Source organism: Corvus moneduloides, chromosome 1, assembly GCF_009650955.1.
Source record: "Corvus moneduloides isolate bCorMon1 chromosome 1, bCorMon1.pri, whole genome shotgun sequence".
Classification (NCBI taxonomy): domain Eukaryota; kingdom Metazoa; phylum Chordata; class Aves; order Passeriformes; family Corvidae; genus Corvus; species Corvus moneduloides.
The window spans coordinates 49,411,202-49,431,601 of NC_045476.1; the positions used below are offsets into that span (position 1 = coordinate 49,411,202).

Sequence of the window (20,400 nt, forward strand, 5' to 3'; positions counted from 1 at the left end):
GCTCTGTAGAACTTGTTATCCTTGCACCAATGAAAATACTCATGCCAGAAGAAAAGAAAAAGGAAGAGTAAACACAAGAAATAGTGTGGGAGATTCCTATATTTGATTCTCAGTACTTCAGAAGAAGATGCTCTGCCAGAATACCAAGGGAAACCATTATTTCCAACTCCAGATGAGTTATTTCTTACCCAAATCTGCACTTAGTCTTTCTTTCCTGTTCCTTTAAACACTGTGTTTTTCATGAATAATTGTCTATTAAGCCAGTACCACACTCAAGAAGTTATCTGTTTCCAACAGAGAAAGAGGGAAACAGGGAAACTTCCCTTCCTGGGAAAGAAAGGCCGGTGCTGCCGGCATAAATCAACAAAAAGTGAGTTTGTTCATTTAGCTATCCAGAAGGTCCTAATATGTCATTATGTCATGTACAGTGTTCTGCTGCTTTAATAGTGTTATCCTTTTCTCTTTTTAGAAGGGAGTTCTTTTCAGTAAGCTTGTAAAGTACAATATACTGTATTAGAGGTTTCATTATTCACAGGGACCAACAGAGAAAAGAAAGATCTTTCCACACGTGATTAATACTCCAGCTGAATACCATGTGCTGGATGTGGGCCATCCATCAGCAATTTAACATCTGTAATCTGGCCATGGTGAGTCACTACTAACATCATGAACAAATCATGGATGCTCTGTGGTCTTAACATAGTTTATGGGTCTTGTATGAATCGAATGTATGTTCAGCCTGGGGATGAAATGTGGATGGTCTAACTTAGAGGCAAAGGAAGTTATGAAAAGGAATCTTGCCATTTATTTATTTATTAAGTAGATGTATATAAGGACTGTTTGTAAAAGTCTGGCTCCCAGCCCTTCCCTAACAGGGAAAGTTTAGAGGATGGGAACCAGTGGAATTTAATAGAAATTCAGTGACAAAAAAATAATAGAGGGAGGTCATCAAACCCGACACACAGGCACATCCTCAAACCTGTAAAGTGCAGAGTGTTTGATGGCAAGTCTGGTATTGTTTAATTACACCAGCACCACGAGTTGTGGGCACCTGCACACCAGTGTGGTGGGTAGGGTGGGGGTTCCCCCCTCCACCATCTCCCTTGCTGAGGACAGGTGGCCTTTTTGCACTGGGCTTGCTCAGTGCTGTGACTCTGCCAGCTTTAACTTGAACAGGGAGCTTACAAGTGACTGAGGGCAGAAGAAGCTGCCAAGGGAATAACCCAATGGTGCTCATCTCCTGTGTAAGCTGACGTTCACCTCTAACTGCACTCATTAATTCATCAGCAGGGAAACCACTCCCTTGTCTAGACAAATTTCCCTGTGCCATGATCCTTTCATTCCAGGCATGCTGACAGCAAGTGGCATGTTTCTGTGATGACTCAGGTCCTGCCATTTCCCTTGCCTTCTGTCCCATCCCACCGCAGAGGTGCTCATGCTGGAGGTCTCCTGATTTGTGCTTCTGGGCCTGTGAGGGACAATATGGTCAGGAAAACCTTCATCCCTGGGATGCTCTGCCTTGCTGGGTCTGATGGACAGAATTTTTTGATCATGAAGGAACACTATAGAGTTTGGCTTGTCATTCAGGCATTTTCTGAAAAGGAGGGTGAATTTGGATTAGGACAATATTTTTCTTTCTTTGGCTTGGGGAGTGTTACAGTGGCTGCTGCCAGCTTAGATAGATTCTCTAATGCATGTTTAAAAACACTGATCCCTCCTGCAACTGAATTATATGTTAGTTGCTTTGGTGATGCAAATAAACAAAAAATCTGGGACATGCCTGGCGCTGTTTGGGGCTACAGAGCTGTATAATTCATAATTTTCAGTCTTCTCCATTCATGAAGAATAAATCTGATCCGGTCCAGGCTTCTGCTTTGGTTTTGTCTCTGCCTTCACAGAAAAGCAGTGCAATAGCTCTGTCAGGGTGAGTTTGGTTGAATGGCAGGTTCTGGAGGGGAACACGAACGATTTCTGTAAATTGCCTTCAAAAGCAGCACAGGATCTTTCAGTCAATTCTGAAAGAACTGTATACTGTTGCATATGGCAGTCATTATTTTGAATTATAAACCTACTGAGAATCTGAACAAGCATGGGCCAACAGATGGGTCATCTTGCTTAGCAATTTAAGCAAGTAATTTGTTTCAATCACCAGGACAAAGCACGTGAAGATTATTAATTCTTTTCCAAGACACATGCAACAAAGTCTCACAGCTTTCTGAATGCTGTAGCCATTATGGAAATGTACACCTTCTCTTTCGGATTTGGGACCATTTTTGCTTGCTTGCAGCATTTTGTTTCGTGTTTCTTATTAATAAATCCCATTTTCTGATTCAAATTAGGAGAAGGTAAGAAATTAATAACTGTAAAATTATAATGCAATGCAATGTCCCCTGCATTTGGATAGTGCTGTACAAAAGCTGTGCACTAAGCAACAAAAACCGAGAAGCACTTATGTTATTTTTGGTAATTATTATGTATCCTATCTTCATCTGAGGTGATTAGAGCCAGGAAAAAATATAAATATGTTTCAGCTACCTCTGGTAGCAACAAGACAGAATGGTTTGCCAATTGCATTAGTTACTACAGTCTCCTGTTCCTTCTCTTTGAAAGTAGATCTTCAGCTCCCAAAAGCCACTGAAGTGATGTCTCTGAGAATTTGAAATTTGTTGTCATCCCAGTGGATCAGGATGTGCAGACAGCACAAGCACCTTGATACCATTGCCCAAATGTGTTTTCACTCTGATTTAGAGCTGTTGTCACCAGGGTGGTTCCAAGTCCGTGGAGTGTTCCAGAGTGTCTGCTGCGACTGATGTGAGGGTGCAGCTCATCCTACCAGTGATGACAGCTTGTGTAACATTTGCTCACCAGCCCAGTACGAAAATTTGCTGTGGGCTGCTCCACAGCTGTAAGTGAGGAGTACAACATCACTGCTGGAGAACCAAGTGTTATCCCAAGGTGTATTCTCTCCAGGTGGGACAGCCCTGTTTCAGTGGCCCATGTTTGCTGGCATGAATGAATTCCAAAAGAAAAACAGAGTTGATTTGGGCACAAACTGGCTTTGCAAAAACCCCCCAAACCCTGCATTGGGTTTCATACTGTTAGCATGCCCGATAATTTGCAGTTGTAAAACAGTGCAGCCAGAGGGGGTCAGGAAACAACAGGAGTGGCCTTGCCACCCTGTGCCAGAGCTGCTGCAAATCAGCTCCACCAAAAACTTCCCACAGGTCTCTTCAATGTGTGCATCACAGTGCACTTGGAGCTCCCTGATGGCAACATCATGTGGTTGCACTGACCTAGACCATGCTCAGCCCTATGGCTGATGAGGTAAGAAAAGTTATCTGGTTCTGGAAGGGGCTGGTGGGCTGCAGTGGCAGCTGAGGGATCCAGGTAGCATGGTGGGTTCTCATGTGAGCTCTCTCAGCCCATGGCAAATGCAGCCAGATACATTTATCTAAACCAGTTCATTTATGTTGGGGAAGATGGAACAGGAAAACCTTGGAAATATGATTGCCTGACAAAAGATTTTTGGGAATATGAAAACTACAGGCAACATCGAAATGAAAGCCACTTTTGAAATACCAGATCTTAGTTACTGAACAACTAGAAAACAATGGTATGGCCACTGAAGTAATCCCCTCTTGATGGAACAATACCCTCTGCTTGCAAGCAGGTCCAAGGGTCAGAGCAGACCCTAGTAGCTCAGCAGAAGGGGTCCAAAGAGCAGTTTTTAGAAGTTAAGATGTAACACTCTATGGTAATATAAGAACTCTTATAGGCTGTATGTAAATGCTATAGGATTTGTATCTTGTATTAGATTGGTTAGTGACAATTAGAATATTCAGTACAGAAGATGATTTATTGTATTGTAACCAGGACTTCAGACACTTCTTCTCTATTCCTCTCTTCCACTTCTACTCTTACTTCCACTCTTGCTCTTACACCCTCTCTCTCTCTCTCACCTGCTTACTCTCTTGGGCCTGCTCAGAGCTGAGTCTAGCAGCTCTGAGCAGTGCCCCAATACCCACGCCCTTTACAATAAACCGACTGTGTCCCAAGACCTGCCTATAGAGATCTCTCCATCCGTCTCCGTCCCGACCGAACCCGCCCGTAACCTACAATTTAAGTCTCCTTTCAGACATCAAGGAGCTCATTAAACCTATGTAACTGGGTTGTGTGCCTGATTTTTACAAATAGCAAGCTTTTGTAAATACATAGTGTGTTTACCTGAATCTCTGCAGTATGATCAATGTTGTCATATAAAATTTAGCTACTGATATTTCATTTTGAGCCATAAACATTGAATGAATTTTTAAAATGGACTCTAAAATTGCAATATTTACTCATTAGCCAATGCCATGTACGAGTAGAAATAAAACTTGTTACCAGTATGTTGTCCTAGACATTAAAAAATAGTGAGTGAGTTAAGAAAAGAAACTCCTTCATCTTTTGGGAAACCTGTGGCTGGTTTTGAGAAAGCTTATGGAGTGCTAAATGGGCTTAAGAAGCAGTAAGTACCCCTGAAAGATAGAAAGGCAGAAAATGTTAGAAAAGCAAAATAACAATCTATGTCCCAATGCATACTTGTCTCAAAGACTATTTCTCCTCAGAATAAAAAATTTCTGCCGAGCTTATAAGACTCAAAATATTTTACTTTGACATTTTCAAAATGAATACTTTTGAATTAATAATTTCACAATAATTGTTTCATCAAGAAACAATTGAATTGAAAAAGCTTTGGGATTGCCATTTTTTTTTGGCCCAGAACAGAAGGAATTTGTTTTTCTTTCACCACAAATGATGAAACTTGATTAGTTTTGGATCTGAAACCCATTCCCTTTGAAATTGCGTTGGATTTTTTACCTCTCTGACAAGACCCCATGGCACACCTGAGGCTTTTGCCAGTCTCCTGACCTCTGTTCTCCCCTTTGTGCCCCCAAACTGACCATGTCTCTTGGGCAAATGCTGCCAGGCACAAACAGCAGTGGAGACTGGCTCTAGCCTGTGTGACCTCACCAAGCTCCTTCAAAACTGAAATGGAAATTCCTATTGGGAGCCAGCTGGTTTTGGATGAATTAGTGGCTTAGCTCTACTTTCCCTTTTATCTCTATTATTTCAGCAACATTGCTGTGGTTTCTAAACTCTTTAGTTACAGCACACATTGCATCTCCCACCCATTGCCTTCAGAGCCTGCTGACACCTTCAGTCCTTTAAGAAAAAAAAAGCCCTAATGCATTTAGAGAAGAAAAAGTTCCAGATATTTTGCAAAGTATCAAAATACACGGGATTTTCTTTTTCTAAAGAACCTTTCACAACCTGATAAAAACCTATTTTCTTAACAAACAGATTATATATCACCCAGAGGTGTGAAACCTTAATAGAAAAGAACCATATGCCAGTTAAGGAGAGAAAAAAAAGGCGGTCTCCACGCATCATTATGTGCTTTCTACTTCTCTTAAAAAAACCCTCAATATCCAAGAAGAAAATTAAAACAAAGTGTGTTAAAAGTAGTTAAAGGCAAAACAGAAGCCCAAATGTAGTATGAAATATATTGACATGGAGTTTTAGCTACCTTTTCTTTTTTTTTACTTGAGACAGAAAAGTATGCAATTCACAAACTACAGGGTTTTTTTAAACTACATTGAGTGAATCTTTACAGAGAGTGGATGAACCAAGCTTCATTCACTGAAGTGGTAAGCCATAATCCCATTAATGGAATAAAACTCTGAATTAGAGTAGTACATTTCCTGCATCTTGTATTATATATGTTGAAAAACTGGTAAACTGACTCAGCAAAAAAATTATCTGCATGAACATCTTGTTTTGTGTTGTGACAGACAGAAAGAGTTTCATAGAAATGATGCCTGATAAAGCACTTTTCATCAGCAAAGATCAGAGTGCTCTATGGAGACAGAGAAGTTAACAGGTGCTTTCTTTTCCAGGTGGAAAAGCAGAGATGCAGGAGCTTCCAAGAGCAGAGCTGCAATGGACAGGAATCTATTTAGGTATGAGTCTTCACTCTAGATACCACACACTGCCTAAAGGGAATACAAACACTGGAGGGATGCCTCAACACACCTCCTTACTCTCCTCTAACTCTTTCCCAGGTGGAAGCTTTACACTGCCCCAGACAACACTTGTTTCCATACTTTTGTGGGGTTGTGAAGGATTTGCTGGTCTAGCAGAGGAGCCTCTCCATGCTGGGCCAGCTGCTGTGCGTTGGAAGTGGAGTGCACTCTTGGAAAGCTGAAGGCCAGATGACGTTGCTGAGTGCCACATTACAAACACTGTCTGCCTGGCTGGGCTCCCTCCTGTCCTTGCACAGTCTGCAAGAGGCTGTAGCCTCCCAGGCAGGGAGGTTCAATGCTCACCAGTTTGCAGTCAGGAATGAACCCAGCAAACACAGCAAGGACACCCAGTAGGAATTAGGGGACTAGTGAATAGAGCCACTTGCAGACCACACATGCTGCTTGAATGACTAGTCTCTAACTAAAAGCAAGGCTCTTTGCCAGTGGCCAAATTCTCTGGTACACATTGTTTTGCCATGTTAAGGGATTAAAGTCACATGTTGTATTTGAAGCTCTCAGGATGAAAGGCTTATTGGCCTATGTGGGATGATGGTCGCTCACAGAGGGCTGGTAAGTTGCCAATCTCTTTTTGTTGCGTTGAATATCAATTTTTTTCTCATTAATTTTAAGCTGTGGGTTTACCTTTCAGAAGCTTGCTTGTTATGCCTTTTCAGATCTGTATTTCACTACAGTTTTGGCATGATTACAAGTTCTTGTGTCCTTCCCTGGTTTGAGCGGTAGTAGGCACCTACACCAATATATTGGTCTATATTAAACTTGTAAATGTGTGCACTGAAAAGCACTACAAGTCCAGTCAGACACACTCACCCTCACCTAAATAACAAACATTTTCAATTTCAGAGTAGAACTGCGGCTCATCCTTTGGAAACTGAACATCAGTGAAAGTTCAGGGAGTTTTGCTGGCTCCTTGCTCACATCTCCCCTCCTGTGTCTGCTCATGCACAGGGTGAGATGCACTACAGTACAGCCAGGAGGGATTTTTACTTTCTCTGTCAAATCCCACTGAAGAGCTTCCTGTCCCCTATGTGCACTTCCCTCAGGTCAGGGCAGTGAAGAGGAAAAGCTGAAGAAACACTGAATCACAGTGAAGAGGCATCTGGCTGGTCACATCATCAATGAAGATTTCTGAGCATCTGCACTGTCCCCTCCATGCAAGCTTCCCTGCAAGCTTTGGAGATAAGTTATATGTGCAACAGACAAAAACCTCTTCTGGGTCCAAAATGAGGCTTATGAGGAGCAGAAAGTGTGCACACTCTGAAGATGATAAAGAATCAAGAATTGGGTGAGACAGGAAATTTGAAGTGGTAAAGCATAAGTAAATCAGGCAGAGTTATGCAGAGCGTGTGCTGACCATCATGAGTTGTGTCAAAAAGCACAGGACAAAGCACGGGGGAAAAAATCACCTCACTTTGCAATAGGTTGTAAGGAATGTGCATATGAAACCAAGTGACAGCAGGGTTACTGTCTTGAGTACAGTATCACAATAGAAAATGAATGGACCATGAGGTGCAAACGAAAGGTTTTCTTGTTTAGTGGAAATGGCCACAGGAACAGGATCTGGCTTGCTGCTAGAAAGAGTGATACCATCATTCCTTTGGCAGTGAAACCAGCTGAAAGAGAAAGTAGAACATAGGAGTTAGGTCAGTCACCTTTTCTATGTGGAGTGGCAGTATGCTTCCTGAATGTGTTGATAGGACACAAAAAGGAGGAAAATACACGTGCAATATGTGTAATTATAACACAATAAGATGCATCCATCAGTGGGGTAGAAGCATACCTAGTTCTTGATCTCAGCAAAAAGGCAGAGACCGTATTTTCTGAGGAAGCCCTTTTTAAAGGTTGCAGAAAAATGGAAAGAGGAGAAAGAACAAGACAAACTTTCCACAACTCAAGTCTGAAGGCAAGTTCCTTTTGCATTGCAGAAGAGGTGGGTTGACTTTTGATCACACAAATGTAAGTAAAACCCCCCGACACTCAAGATGCAAAAAGGACACATTACCTTGCTTAAGTATAAGCCAAATGGAAGAAATTCAATGTGTAAAAGGATCATATTCCATTGCTTATGAGTGGAGACCTTGCTGAAACCAAATATTTTTTTACATGTGATGCATCAGCAGGATTCTGAAACTCTTCTTAGGAGAAACACGGAACACATTTTTTCAGATTCAACACCTTGTATGAGCAGAAGAAACTATTTGCCTTGCCTACTGGTTGGGTTTTCCTTGGCACCTACGACAACTCACCAGGAAAAGCAGCAGATTTGTGATGGTCTGGAGGTTACTAGAGTCTACCTAGATGACACTTGGTTTTGGGAAAAAAACCAGAGGCTCTTAGCAACTCTGGACTGAGCCACATCTGCTAGCTGAAAGTTAAACACCACCAGCATACCATGGAAACTGCAGATGTGTGAGAGCAGGTGACTGGGTGTGAGGTTCTGAGCAATCACAGTAAGGCTGTGACCATCACAAACACAGCTCCTGAATAAGCAAAAAGATGTTACAGAGATCATGAATCATGCAGGGAAATGCAGGTTTTAATTGACTACCTGAAGGAGCAATTCAATATCATAAGGGCAGGGGACTGACAGGAAATTTGCCGTTGCCCTAGCAGTAATGGAGGAATTAGAGAGACCCTTCCTCTGAAGCTTTCTGATGGTAAGTACAAAATTAGGATGTCCCCACTGTCTTCAACATCAAGGGCACAATGAATGGTCTTTCTGGAGTCTAAAACCATTGCTGCTGCCTTGGGGAAGATCCACCTGGACACAAGGCAATGCAGAGGCTGACCACTGCTAATCACAGTCAGTGTTGTACACTTAGGATGCAATTAGGCCTTGATCTTCTCTCATGTCTAGCATGTACTAGCATGAGGAACCTCACCAACTCAAAATCATGTATATAAACACCTGAAGGGAGGGTATAAGAAGACGGAGGTGAAGCTGTTAATTAAGTGGTGTGGGCTTTCAAGCTGTGAATTATAATGATCCTGCACATGCAAATGTGCTGGGTGAGTGAATTGGTTTCTGAGGGCTTGTTCTTGTTTACTGTACTTCCCACATGAGACAAGGAGCCCTGTTGTGCTTGCTTTGCTTTTGTAGGTCCTGCCTGTGTGTTCTCACTTGCCTTCCAGCTAGTGCTGCCCTAAGGCAGATCCATTCTGTCCTGACTGATGGTCTCCAGCAGCTGAGGATCTTAGACCTGCCTGAAATATTGTAAAATTCTGAAAAAAATCAGGACTTAGCAGCGCTTACTGTTGCTGCTTCATCTAAGATAAATGGGGCATCTCGTAGGAAAACACAGCAATATGTGCAGCAGAGACAATGATTCCTTTCCCTATTTGCAAGATGAAGAAGTTGATGGAAGAGCCTTTTTCCCTTCATACAGTAACTGCATGCAGGTAATTGAATTTGTTACTCATATGCAAGAGGCTAGGATCATCCAAAGTATAAACACCTACCGCTGCTTTTGGAAGCTCCCACTAAAAGAATTCTTATCAAGAAAGCTTTAAGGGCTACTTCATGTGGATAAAAGCATCAGGAAACATCACAGGGAACCATTAGGGAATAAAGAGGGAGTAAGAAATGATATGGAAAGCTGGACTTTTTATTGGATGCATTAGGATAAAAGAACAGATAATAGAGAAGGGAGAGCTGCTTGATGTCAGGTCAGAAAATGGTTCTTCAAAGCTGGATCTTCTAGATACCTTTTAACTAGATATGGACTTGGTGTTTTTTGTCTTACCTTTCACTGATGGATCTCATATAAGTGACTGTTCCTTGCAATAACTCTCAAGAATTGTGGATGTCTTTGTGTCATTATTCTTCTTACAAGGATCCTCTTAAATTCCTTTGTCTCCATTAGATACATGTTTAAGCTGTGGTACATAATTTCCAAGAGTATTAAAATTTTCCTTTCCTTTCCTTTCCTTTCCTTTCCTTTCCTTTCCTTTCCTTTCCTTTCCTTTCCTTTCCTTTCCTTTCCTTTCCTTTCCTTTCCTTTCCTTTCCTTTCCTTTCCTTTCCTTTCCTTTCCTTTCCTTTCCTTTCCTTTCCTTTCCTTTCCTTTCCTTTCCTTTCCTTTCCTTTCCTTTCCTTTCCTTTCCTTTCCTTTCCTTTCCTTTCCTTTCCTTTCCTTTCCTTTCCTTTCCTTTCCTTTCCTTTCCTTTCCTTTCCTTTCCTTTCCTTTCCTTTCCTTTCCTTTCCTTTCCTTTCCTTTCCTTTCCTTTCCTTTCCTTTCCTTTCCTTTCCTTTCCTTTCCTTTCCTTTCCTTTCCTTTCCTTTCCTTTCCTTTCCTTTCCTTTCCTTTCCTTTCCTTTCCTTTCCTTTCCTTTCCTTTCCTTTCCTTTCCTTTCCTTTCATTTCCTTTCCTTTCCTTTCCTTTCCTTTCCTTTCCTTTCCTTTCCTTTCCTTTCCTTTCCTTTCCTTTCCTTTCCTTTCCTTTCCTTTCCTTTCCTTTCCTTTCCTTTCCTTTCCTTTCCTTTCCTTTCCTTTCCTTTCCTTTCCTTTCCTTTCCTTTCCTTTCCTTTCCTTTCCTTTCCTTTCCTTTCCTTTCCTTTCCTTTCCTTTCCTTTCCTTTCCTTTCCTTTCCTTTCCTTTCCTTTCCTTTCCTTTCCTTTCCTTTCCTTTCCTTTCCTTTCCTTTCCTTTCCTTTCCTTTCCTTTCCTTTCCTTTCCTTTCCTTTCCTTTCCTTTCCTTTCCTTTCCTTTCCTTTCCTTTCCTTTCCTTTCCTTTCCTTTCCTTTCCTTTCCTTTCCTTTCCTTTCCTTTCCTTTCCTTCTTCCTAGGAATGGCCCAGGAAATTGTTTTAGGATCCTTAATACATCCCTGTTTTTAATTTCAGTCATCAAACGTTAGTTTACAGTATTTGCTCAAGACACCTAGTTCTACAAAGCAGAAGTGAAAAATAACTGTGATATACATGATTCAAAGAAGAGGGAAAAGATACAGGGCAGTAAGAACCAGTAAAGTTGTTTATATACTCAAGGTGATCATTAGCAACACTTGGTTAAAATTTCATGACAAACTCATTCATAATGCTAAGTTTCTGGCAAACCTTCTTTACTCTGAGGAATATGAAAAGTCACTTTTCAGCTAGAAGCTGATATATAAACCAGCAGACATAAGTCTTTTCATGGGTTTTTAAAGATAATATTTTATATGAAAATTTTGCAATTCTGGAAATGCCATTGCCAAATATTTTGATGTTTTCATCTGCAGTAGAGCAACAAAAAGCCATATTCTATGGTTTTACATTGGCAAAGCTGAGGCATTTCACAAAAAGACCAGCCTGACAATTGTTAACCAATTTTTCAGTAGCCAAAGCAGATGGCACAGATTACTGTACACAATAAAACATTCATATGGATATACCACAGCTGGACCCAAGTTAACTTTCTTTTCTTAAAAGGAATCTGCACTTTGAGCTGAACTGTGGGAAGGAATACTATAATTTTTCTGACCACCAAAAAGCACTTGATTTCTTGTTGTGTAATTCTAGTGAACTGAGACATTTTGATAGAAATAATTTCAAATACTCCAGATGTTAAAAATACTTCTATTCATCATGGTTGCAAATGAGTCTGCCAGGATTCAATGACAAATTTCTTCCTAGAGAATTTGGGGTTGCTTTTCAAGTTTTACTGGGGAATGTCTTCTCAGCGCCTGTGACCTGATGGTGGAAAACAGTGTGTGTCTTTTCATGGGAGGCTTGGATTGATTATCTGCATTACTTGAAGATAGAGACACACCTGACTATTAAAAAAAATGCCCTAGGGTATATTACCGTGTCCTGCAGCCATAGGGAGGAGGAGAGAGGATCCAGCAGGCAGAAATTGTGCAGCAAGATTGATTTATTTAATTATTTTACAAACTCTTTTATAGACTTTTTTTCTTCACAGTCTAATTGGAAAAGGATCAGACACCCCTTGGGGGTGATTGATTAAAATCCTAAAACATCCATTGTCAAAATATTTTCCTACTATACTATAAGCAAGGCTTCTCAAGGCTGCAGGTGTTTGGTTGTTTACATAACTCTGCTACCTCTTCTGTGAGAGAGAAAAGTCTCTCACGGGCTTAGAAAATAGCAAGAAAATCCTTGCTAGCAGCATTTTTCTATCCACACCTTACCACTTGATTTGAAAGTCCCTAGCAAGGACCATCTATAACTTTAAAAAATAGATGGTGTATTTTCTTTAAAAGTAGTTGAAAAAGGATAAAGGCTCACTGCTGGAGAAAGAAACAGAATTTGAGACAGAAGCATTTGAAGGCTGTATGGATCTAGCTGGTCTGGAAAGGTTATGGGAGCATTTCCATTACATACTGATGAAAATTATATACTTTTTTTTATTTTTGTTTTATTTATTTATGTGCGTGTTAAAAATCTTTCTCCCTCTTTTCAGAGCTGCTAGGATGACTAACAAGAACCTGCAAGATTTTTTTTTAATGAAATCTAGGTAGATTCAGAATAGTGGATAAATATTTCTAAGGGACTAATTCAAGTCATGATCTTCTACAGTGGTGAAGAAAACAGTGGTGTGCCAGTTTAGGGATAAAAATGTTTTTGGGCAGGTCAACAAATCTCTCTCTCTCTTATAATATTGCAGTAGTTTAGTAGGCAATAACTGGCATACTGTAATTTCTCTCAGGCAATTGCTTCCTTCACGCTCAGTGAGATTCTCTAGATAAGCCTCAGAATTTTATTTTTTCAAAGCTGAAATATAATACAACACTTACAAAGTTATAGGTCATTTTTAAAGAGGTAGCACTTCTGCAGAATTTTCCATTTTTACTCAGGATTGGTTTTAGAAGCTGACAGGAATTATTCAATATTATTTCAGACTATTTTGCAAGACTCAGACTATTTTCCACTACATCCTCTTGAGCACTTGAAGCTTTCCCTCTATGCCTACTTCTAGGTCAGAGGTGGACTGTGACCCCATTGGGCAATAATGAGGTGTGACTGGATCGCTATTTCCTGTCCTAGGCATTTTAAAATAAAGATTCAGCAACTGACTGAATTAAATAACATGTATAGGAGGACTACTATCTATTTTCAGCTTCTAATCAAGGGTTTTGACATTTCTAAAAATAATGTTTTCTATTGAAATTATTAATTGCCCCTGTGAGCAGTATAAAAATTTCTCCTGAAGATGCATTCAAACTTCAAACAGAATTTGCTCCAGCTGCATTTATATTCTTGTGGTGTTTGTTTTCTACCAACCACATTTTGCTCCCAGCATAACTGATGGCAAGTGAAATAAGTTCACATGCTCAGCCATTTGCATCGGAAGTGATGGATTTTATAGGGGACGAGACATCAATAGGTCAGGTTTCCTCAAGCCATTAAACAGGGCCCAGGTACAGAGCCAATTAAATGAAACATATACCAATCTGACTACATTCATCTCAGCCAGGAACCAGATGCACAAGTGATTATGTGATGTCAGTCACTAAGGTGCTGACAAAAGTTACAATCAGCAATCCAATAATGTATCAAGCACATTTTATGTGGGATTGGAAACTGTTTATTAACAAGCAGGGGAGTAGCAGGGTCAAACATAGTAAGAGAAGGAATACATTTATACTCTGCTTCCAGCTAATAAATTTTATAGTAGCTTTAATATTTTTAGGTATGTTGCTGAAGGGAAGTGTTATGAGACCCAAAAAGAAAGATTTTAAAGGCTCTAAAATGCTATAATCCAATGTTTATTAGAACTTTGTTTGAGTGGGTTGCTTTCTCTGAAATAGTCAGGCTCATAATTATGCCTCCTTGAAATGTGAATTAAACTCATCTATCTGATCCAGGAAGAGAAGTGTTTAATTAAAACTTGGAATGATTAATCAATAGAGCTCACATTCTAGAAATCATTTAGCAAAATATTTCACTATTGTTCAGAAACTGAACTTGAGTTCAGTACTCAAGAATTTCAATACTTGAACTGAAGATGAAAATTAAGAGATGTCTGTTACCTGTGATGTTGGATTAAAAACCTGAGCAACCTCCATCAGAAACTCAGGTTAAATTCATCGGAGGCATTATTCGTCCTTAGGTGCTACAGCTTACCCAGCTCCAGGAACTTACTGGCATTCCTGTGGAGTGAGGATGAAGTGCCTGAGGGATCTTTTCCCCAGCCCCTTCCCAGCACTAAGACCCTCAGCAGCATCTGCTCCATTGTCACAGTGGCTACCGCAGAAGTCCAGTTAGTCGGTCCTGATTCTTGTGCCTCCAGGGTTTTGCCTGGTTTCAGTGGACAGTCTGATGCTTCCAGTGACTCTGACCATCCACAAGCACAAAAATTACTCGTTCCTTTGGGGCTTTGAAGAAAGTACCCTTGAAGTTTATACAGGTTAGAAAATGTCCTTGGATCAAATGTTACCTGGCAAGTATTAAGAGTTGTACATTATTATTTCAGCTCCAGTGATTAAAAGGGTCTGATGCCATTAAGATTTGTACATAAACATTTTCTTTTAGGAGTAGCTTTATCTGCACCTTAATGCCAAACATGCTGTTGTTTTTCTGTATTGTTAACTATGTTACAGATTCTTGACTTCTAGTTTCCTGTTCATTGTGTGTTCTGCTGTTGGGGTTCATAAATGGCAATGAATGATCTTAAATTCAAACTAAATATGATCTTCCATTTAAGGTCAAAATGAATTGAAGCTCTTCTGTTGATCTGTTTTGTAAATCTATTTTTGAGCAAGATCTATATTTGTGTCCTTTTAAGTAGTCCTTTGCAAGCTAGCTGGTAAGAGCATAACTTCTAAATTAGAAAAGTAACTGCCAATGTCTCTGGGGTTTGTTGGGTTCAGCCATATGTTTGATTTTTAAAGGCAGTGCACTCCTTTTCTTTCTATGGATGGCTGGACCTATGGATACAGTGCCTTTATTTTAAAATTACTCCCATGCACCCCTCAAGCTTTGGAAATACAGAGGCTTTAGGCTGAAGAATCAGGAATCTTTTATATACACCAGTTAGTTCTTGGAGCTGATAGGCTATAAATGTCCCCTTCTGAGATCTGTATCACTGGGAGATTGATGACCTGGGCTACAAGAAGGGCTCCTATAATTGTGCCATGATGCCATTCAAAAATGTTGCATCTGTGTACGGAAAAGAAGTAATGTAATTTTATTTGTCCTTACTTTTTTTTTTTTTTTGAAGTTCTGGTCTTTCCAGAATGTTGGTGTGATCAGAGACATGTAGGTATAGTTTAGATAGCTATGCCTGCTCTTTGTGTTTTTGTGACATTTCAAATACCGAATGTGTGTTTGTGCATCTGTACATCCCATGTGTAGGTGCCAGTGGGCTGTGTCAGCGTGTGCTGCACACCATAGCTATACTGGAAGAATATGAAAGCTGCAGATGCAATCACTCTAAAGTTGGGAAGTGCTTGAGCAAAGTAGGCTTTGCTAATGGCTTTCACAGGTATTTGCTGACAGCAGAGGAATGCAGAGGTGGAGAACTCCTTGGATCCGTTTCAGCTCCAGTGGGAGCTGGCCCTATCCGTACATTCTCTCCTGACTCGATGCACTGACATTCCTCTCTGTGTCTCTCTGCCATGCTAGTCCTTGCTTTGTTCCATGTCTCCTGATCCCTTGCTCCCTACTTTTGAGGTGTGTGTGCCAGGCTTGGTGCCTGCCATGGCCCTGGCTCCCCCTCCTCCAGGCACTGCTACTGCTCAGTCCCTCTGCCCTCAGAGGGACCACTCCACCTCTGCTTACCCTTCCTGCCTGGCTCTGGAGGGGCATCCAGCTCCATGCTGATCTGGAGGGATGCAGCAGGTTTAGCAAGGACATAAGTTTTCTGCTGTTTTGCCACTGATTACTAACTCCTGAGTAAACATGATCAGCAACTACTTAAAATCTCAGAATACAGTGAGACAAAAAGTCTCAGCAAATCTTCAGAAATTTTTACAGCACATTCTTAAGGCACATCCTGAAATAGAGGACAGACCTGACATGCTTAAGTCTTCTCTAAAGTTAGGTGGACAATAGCTTCTCATGGAAAATATTTTCAAAGCTTTTTAATGCTCTTGTATGGGCTCTTTTCAATGACTTTATTTGCAGGGTGGTCAAACTGTTGTGCATGAACTTTATGAATAAACAGAAATATGGATGTGGACCTGGCGCAGAGAATTTCAGCTTAACTGGTTCTAGTTTATTAAGGTAATTAAAAATGGGGTCTTATAGAAGGAATTAGTAGATGCCCTTAATAATAGGATTTCTCTCTGACAAAAAATACCAAAATATGTTTTTTCTATCTTGAGAAATTCCTTGGTGGTTTATGTGTCTTCAGGTGGGTGAAGATCACTATAATCAATTACAAACAGAAGTGCCCTGGAATTAAAATAGTCCAATATATTTTGCATTCTTCTTGAATGAATACTTACAATCAAACTTACATTAGATATGATACATATTTAGGATTTGAATAACAAAAAATTCCTACCTTGATACCTGGCTGGGTGTAAAACCTTTTCAGGGTCTTGAAGCTAAAATAAACCATCAGAAGGCAACATTTTAAACAACAACCTAGTAAAGAATACATCATCCACATACTAAAACACCCAGCAACAGGAAAAAGGATACTTCACTGGTAACAAAAAGGAAAAAAATAATTAGCAGTGCATTGATATGAAGAGGCTAAGCATAACATCCAGATTATGATCTGCTGCTATATATTGATCTCCAGTTGTCTCAAGCCCAACATTCCTGACATTTCCAATTGCAACCGTTATTCCAATGTGAGCTTCGGTAGTAATATTTTTCTAATCTTTATTTGGTTAGGCATATTAGTAGATTATCCTGTGGATTTGTCCAGATTTATGGTGGCAACATTTTATGTGGGTTTTTTTGACAGAGTGAATAGCACGAGCAGGCACCAGAAATAAACCAGTTTACACATCTTAATAGGCATGGAGCAACAAGCTTGGTTCATCAGCCTGCACAGACTTCCTTAATCTCTTACCATTCACTGACTCTGACAGCTCATGTATTTACTAGGTGACTCATAGTGCTGCAGTTCTCATAGCTTTCAGGCAGTGGAGCTCTTCAGGTTTTATCTGGCTTTAAAAGTTATTGCTTGCCAAATTCAGGCTGGCCTCTTCTTACCCTTTGTGAGAAGCAAATGCTATGAGAAGTTACCTCCTTCTGTGTGTCCTGCAAACTCCAAGCACACATCTGTCTCAGCAGAAGCTCCCGTGGTAAGCAAAAGGTCTCTCTACAGATGGGCCTGGTGGAAATGTGGGGAGCAGGAAATTGGCTCCTGTTCAGCCACTGGATGATGAGAACAGAGGGGCTGCAGTGGGGCAGTGTGAATTTCAGCTTTCCAAAAATGTCAGGGAAGAGGTTGCTTTTTCATTTGTCCCGCCATGATTTAATAGCATGTCCCATACTAGTTAAAGCACCAAAAGGACTGCAACAACTTTCTGCTTCTTGGCAAAACCATAAATTCTAGTGTGCAGCCTCAATCCTTTTCCTGTTCCCTGAAACAAATATTCTGGTTGTGAAGACAAAGCAAAATCCAGTCTAGAGGCTGTGCTAGCATAGAAATTAAAAAGGCTCTCAGTCTCTCAAATGCTCTGACTCCTGCTAGCTTGCTGACAGCTGATGAGCAAGTTTTGCCCTGGCAGGTTTTCTGTGGCTGGAATTTCCATCCCCACATGCCCATTATACTCCCTGGTGAGCAAGTGGAGTCGTGCATTTTTACTGGGAAATTCTGTACATGAGGTTGAGGACCCAAGCCTCCCACAAAGTCTGCCAATAATACCTGGGGCAGATTTGGTTTTCTTGGATTGTCTCTTGAACTGGCAGTGAAGACACAGAGAGAGATAAAAGAGAGATGGAAAGGATGAGGGTCCAAGTCCTTGTCTGTAGGATATTTACTTAGGGACATTTGTAAATGTATTTCTTGGTGCTTTATTTGCAGACATATGAGAACCAGTGTATCCAATCAGAGTGCTGTACAAAGATCCAGGAAGCCTTCATCTGCTCCCCAAATTGCTCATAACTGAAGAGACAGACTGCCCTCTCACAAATCCAAAGCAAGTTGAAGAGAAACTGGAACAGAAGCTGGAAACTGGAGGAATACCTGAGTGCTGAACAGGCAGCTGGGAGAAGTAACACTCACATTCATCCTTGCATTTGCTGAACCCAAGCACTGGTAAAATAAGTTTCAGGCACTGTGAATTGGTGAAAGAGGAGATGAAGAAAGCATTCAAGGAGGCAAGGAAGAATTGTCCTCCTCACCTTTGATGTCAAATATTATTCTGGCATCTCACAGTCACACATGAAGAACAAAGGTGAAAGTATCACAGCCAAGAATCTTTCAAGAAGCAGAGTTTGACTTTTATCCAGTTTATCAGCTTACCTTGCATTTATTAACAGAATATTATGGTTTAGGAAACAAATGAGCAGGGGCATGGATAGTCTCCAATCCTTGAAGAAGATCTGTGCTGATCAGTCAAGGATCCTTGACAACCTTCCACAGGCAGTGCTGCTAGCTGGTGTTTTTGCATTTCTTTCATTGCTATAGCCACAACTACACATTTATTGATGTAACTTTCATGACATTGAAGGAGACTGTTTCGTATTTTCTGTTCCTGGATTAAACTGGTTACTGCTGAATTTGAATGACTCCAATTGTTTTCACTTTGGTTTGTGGCATACGTTCAGCAATAATTAATATCTCTGTAACTTAGGTTTCCTCCAGATGCCTGCTGTTAAATTAATGAGTCTCCCATCTGGAAAAGCCTGTTGCAACCAGTGCAGTGGCCATTTTCTCTCACACTGGGACACTGTGGAAGCCCTCCTTCCTTGCTTTACTGTATAGTAACAAGTATGCCTGTAGGCATTTCCTTTCCTGTTCTGTTAGTATTTGTTAGCAGTGATTATTAACCTGTAAATAGGTAAGGAATGCGAATGCTTATCAAAGAGCTCTGTGGTAACCAATCTTGAAGATAGTTGACAGCTTTCCACACTAATTTTTTCCACACTAGTTTTTTCCACACTAAATTGTAACCTGTGGAGGTAATTAATGCAGACAGAAAAAGCTGCTCTGCAAAGTGTGGTATAGAGGTAGATCTGCAGAGAGGGAGAGGAAGGACAGGTCAGGACTCCTATGCAAACCTTCCTCCCAGCTACTTACTGACTCCCCTCCACTTCTGTCTTTGAGGAGATAATCTCTAAACAAATCAGGCAAAATCTTACTTCTCATTCTATATGAAAAACGCTCCTAAGTTTTTGTTATTCTCCAGGTAACTTAGAAGCTATACTTGCAAATGACCTATCTATTAATAAATTCTGCTGTCTGCAAGAACAAGTTGGAATAAAGAAAATAAAACCCTATCCTGTCGGAATTGTTATCAAAATTTTGTTTTAATAGCAATTTTGCAGACAATTCCAGTGATAGAAGAAAAGCAAAGAGTTCTGTTAAGGAAATTTAGGAAATTCCTTCATCATGCCTCTCTGAAGATGATACTGTTATAAAAGATGACTTGGCAAGTTGTTTCTTTTCATTTTTGTTTTCCTTTTTATTTTTTAATAGCCATTTTAGCTTTAAAACAGAGTAAGATTTGGAGAATGGTCTCTTTTTGCAACCACTCTGAGCAACACTGGACATCTAGAAGAAACTGAACTTTTAGGACAGGCATCCTGACTCTTGGAAGGAAACAGAAGATATCCTCCTGACTTAACAACACTTAAGTTTATTCTCCCTAATGTATTTACCTCTTAGAGAGAGAACTCACTTGAACAAAATATTTTATTTCTTATGATCTTAAGCCCTCAAAGTTTATTCCAGAGTCTTGTTACTTTCCCTGTCATATTGGAAAAACTGTTCTCTCTGCTGAAGGCTATCTTTCCTGAAATTGTCAACCCTGGAATGAATCTGGCATCTGATAAGCCACAGAAACCCTCCTGTCAGCTTTAAGACAAAGCAGATGGGACTCCTTACAATCAAGCAAAGGAGAACCCACTCTGTAGCATGTGTTCATTGAATTTGTCATCTCCAGGTCTGCACGGTCCGGTTGACAGGGAAAGAATTTTCTTGGTGGTGGCTCCAAATTTTCTCAGTTGTTTCCCTGCAAAACATAAGAAAGCACAAGCTTGACCACTTTTAAAGAGGGTGTTGCAAAATGTCACTCTTTTGTATAAACTTTTACAACTGACTGATTTTATGTCCTAGCTGAGGGGCAGCAAAAAAGTGTAGATTTTCCCCTTCTTACTGGGACACCGAATGTTTCATTCTGTGGATAGCTCTGACACAATGGAGATGAGCATCAGATAAATAAAACCAAGGACATAACACTGGGCTGAAAATAGA

The 20,400-nt window shown here is 40.4% G+C and overlaps 1 long non-coding RNA gene across 1 annotated transcript in view; it reads left to right on the plus strand.

The window, feature by feature from the left end:
* The window catches only part of LOC116444220, a 34,578-nt gene extending 15,188 nt beyond the window's left edge, over positions 1-19,390 (plus strand). The window contains exons 3-4 of the long non-coding RNA XR_004240241.1: positions 5,940-6,002; positions 18,007-19,390. This is a non-coding gene — a long non-coding RNA (uncharacterized LOC116444220). The remainder of the gene's footprint in view (positions 1-5,939; positions 6,003-18,006) is intronic.
* Positions 19,391-20,400: the final 1,010 nt, after the last annotated feature.